This window comes from Somniosus microcephalus, unplaced genomic scaffold, assembly GCF_052327205.1.
Source record: "Somniosus microcephalus isolate GS21.2 unplaced genomic scaffold, FLI_Smic_1.0 unresolved_chr9, whole genome shotgun sequence".
NCBI classification, from domain to species: Eukaryota; Metazoa; Chordata; class Chondrichthyes; order Squaliformes; family Somniosidae; genus Somniosus; species Somniosus microcephalus.
Genome location: NW_028225187.1, coordinates 1,633,844 through 1,637,914, shown reverse-complemented (window position 1 = coordinate 1,637,914; position 4,071 = coordinate 1,633,844).

The window sequence follows — 4,071 nt, the reverse complement described above, 5'->3', positions numbered from 1 at the left end:
AATAATAGTACGACAGCTTTTACAATGTACCCCCTTAAACTGAAACCAAAAATAGAGGAATTAAAAGCAGCCAGAGCAGAAATAAAAAAACAACTGAGAGAAATTCAGGCGAGTCAGAGTGAAAGGGGACTCTTTGGTCCCCGATCATGTACACCTACCGCTCCACCACCTCCTCCGTATAATAAAACAGAGGAAGGAGATGATGCTGATAGTGAGGAGGGAGAAGGCCTCGCCATTGCACCTTTGACGGTGACACAAGGAGCACAGGCAGCAAATCAATGGGCAGTTTTGATCACCGGGGTTGGGGGATCTGCCACAAGAACACATTTAAGTGAAGTAATATTATTGGAGGTGGCAGGGATTCTAACCCCTGCACAATTTTATGTTTGTCCCAATAAGGAGGGTACAATATTAGGAATCGACATTCTCGAACAATTGGGAGCGTTAATCGATCCACAGGGCTTGGTGGAGGGGACAAACCAAAGATAAAGAGGGAAAAGGGGGAATGGTAATCTTAGCTTGTTACCAGAAACAATGTAAGGAATTGAAACAGAAGGGAGAGATAAAGAAGGAAAAAGATCGAATTTGCAGGCGAACCAATCTGAAAACTCAGCAAAGGAGGGAAAAAAGGGATTTGGAAAGTCAGGAAAAGCTGCTGAGTCACCGATTTAAAAAGAAAAAAAGAGAAACTTAAAGCTTTACCAACATGGAAGTTATCATCTGTGCCCAGACAAATAAAACACAAGATTTGCTGAGTGAAAGGAACCTTAAAAATATGCTGGAATTTCAGTTTGTATGAGAGTGTGTGTTAAAGTGTGAAACTTTCCCTGACTATGAATGTTTAAGAATTACAGTATTTCTTTTGTCTGAAAGTCTGTCTTTAAAAGAAAGATTCTGTCATGTTTGTTTTAGCTCCACTCACTTCTCTGTGTTAAAAAAACATTTAACCCTTTTGTCGTCTTGGATTTTGGAAGTTTTAAGAATGTGTGAATAAGATTGTGCCCCCAGAATTGATAAAAAAAACTTTGAACTAATTTAAGTTAAGCTGGTGTGTAAAAACTGAAGACCAGCAGAAATACTGCATACAGTTTTGGTGTCCATACTTAAGAAAAGACATACTTGCTCTCGAGGCAGTACAAAGAAGGTTCACTCGGTTAATCCCGGGGATGAGTGGGGGGGGGGGACATATGAGAGGTTGAGTAGATTGGGACTCTACTCATTGGAGTTCAGAAGAATGAGAGGCGATCTTATTGAAACATATAAGATTGCGAAGGGGCTTGATCGGGTGGATGCGGTGAGGATGTTCCCAATGATGGGTGAAACTAGAACTAGGGGGCATAATCTTAGAATAAGGGGCTGCTCTTTCAAAACTGAGATGAGGAGAAACTTCTTCACTCAGAGGGTGGTAGGTTTGTGGAATTTGCTGCCCCAGAGAGCTGTGGAAGCTACATCATTAAATAAATTTAAAACAGAAATATACAGTTTCCTAGAAGTAAAGGGAATTAGGGGTTACGGGGAGTGGGCAGGAAATCGGACATGTGTCTAGGTTCAGAACGGTCATGGCCCTGTGGGTAGCGGAGCGGGCCCAGGGGCCGTGTAGCCTGGTCCTGCTCCTACTTCTTGTGTTCTAATTCTGTGTTAGATTTCAGGAGATGGTTCTATTCACAGGGATTAGTGGAGACCTCGGGAACAGGCTGCCAGCTAGGAGTCCTTCAAGAGTAAATTGGGCCTGTTCCTGGCTGGGGTGGAGATCACCTTTTACAGAAGGTAAGTACTACAGGAAATACAGGGACAGAGTGATCTCCTGGACGAGTTTCAATCGCCTAGATGTGTCGGAGAGGAATTTCCCAGATTTTTTCTCCCAAATTGGCCATTGGGTTTTTTTTAATCTGGTTTTTCGCCTCTCCCGGGAGATCACATGGGTTCGGGTGGGATGGAGAGTGGAAGTAGATTTGAGGTTAGGATCAGATCAGCCATGATCTTATTGAATGGCGGAGCAGGCTCGAGGGGCCGATTGGCCTACTCCTGCTCATATTTCTTATGTTCTTAAAGTTTGTTTAACAAAAGATTAAGTTTCAGTCTAAGATTTAACCTTGGAATCGCGGTTGCTATGGTGAAATCTTCCAAAGCAGTTTGATTTGATTTGTTTAAATGTGAAAAACTAATTTTTCTCCAGTTATATTCAATGTTTTTACAGTATTTTGGAAAGATATCTGAAGAAAGGACAATAAGAAATACGACGTAATTTACTGTTTTCTGCAAGAATGTGCTATTTTGTTTTGTTTTATCTGTTCACTGTTTTACAAAAGATAAGCTTCAGCCTTGAAGTTACAGTTGCCAATGTGCTTGGAAGAAAATTGTTTCTTTGTTAATGTGGCTTCTTGCTTTGTTTTCCAAGTTAGTTTAAAAGAAATTGATCTGGATTAAATTGGAGTTATGAGGTTAATTAATCTACTAAAACCAGACTTCCATTGTGGCCATGGTGAAATTCTGGTTGGTGTAAATTGGTGTAGTCCGAATTGAATAAGATAACACTGCTCCGCAAGAACATCCGATAGCGACAGGTCCCTCTACAATATTTAATTGACTACGGTACTGGGAGCCCTACAGAATGCGGGACTAAAGGTAAACCCTAGAAAGGTACAGGTAGGGAAGGACAAAGTAATCTACCTAGGATACATAATAACACAAGGGTAGAGACAAATGCCCGAAGACAGATGGGAGGGGCACTAGGACCAAGAGGACAGCTAGCAGGAAGGGATCGCGCCAGAGAGGGGAGGGGGTCAAGCAGGTACTAGGGCTATTTAATTATTGCCAGAACTTTATCCCAGAATATGCAGAAATGGCCCAGCCTATACAAGGTCTGATCAAAGGGGGGGAAACCATCCCAGGAGCTGGTGGACTGGGGCCCCGACTATGAAACAGCTATTGATCAGTGGTGATACGTGTGCATGTGTGGATATGAATGGTGTGGGACGATGGAAACACTGGTCCCAACTGAAATGAATCTAACACACCCCATTCGGGGGCCTATATCGAATTAACAGAATGAAGGAACTATGCGGAAGACTTGTGATCCTAATACTTTGCAGAGCAACCCCCATGAAAAAAAACAGAAGCGACGCATCTCAACAGGGGGCGAGTAAAGTTCAAACCCAGCATGGCCGTGGAAGGACACTACCGAGTCCAAACATCTGAATACCGGGATGACATCCTCTCCCCGATACACGACCAATGGGGTCAGGAGGAGAAGACAGACATGGGGAAATGGATAATCTGTACGGGCGGACATTCTTAGAGCCACAGTCAGAAAGCTGCTGCAGGGGCAGGCAGACACAAAGGAGCTGTGTGGGAAGGTGATGGGGCAGCAGGGAGCTTAGCCAAAGGGATTATAGTCCTGGAGGGCCATGCTGCCACCATTAATCACCTAATCGATCGAGAATTTGATTCTGAAAGAACGGAGGTCCAAAGGGATCTCTGCCATGCTTACGGGGGATGGATGGTTGAACCTCGAACAAATACACCGAGGCGAAGTCCCAGATTGGATAAACAGTACCCACCTGTTCCACCTAGCACAACACCCAGGGTCGCTAGACGCGTGCACCTTGAAGGGAATGACTCGGGTCTTTCCCGTGACTGGTGCATGCACAGACTCACATTCGGTCCTGGTGAGAATGGTCCTAATGATTCCGGTGATAGCAAGGGGAGAATCGGGACCATATCTCCAGGTTGAGGCAGAGAACTTGGGACTCATCCGGGGCGAGGACTACATGCGGTACTACCCTATGGGATCAAACGGAATGGAACCATGAGAGGGGTCTCATAAAGAGGGTGCCGCAGTGTAGGAAGCCTAACTATATGTCCACATCCAGTAGGCTGGGGAAGTGAGGATGGGTGCGGATTCAACCAAACAATCGGTTGTGCCCTTGAAATAAGCCCATCAGAGTGCGAACGCACACATCAGCCTACCACGGAAAGGGGGAATACTGCATAGTCACAAATCAGTGAACATATGGCTATGATGGTCTGGAATGTAATATTACTAATCCTAATTTCTGTTTGACCCCGAGG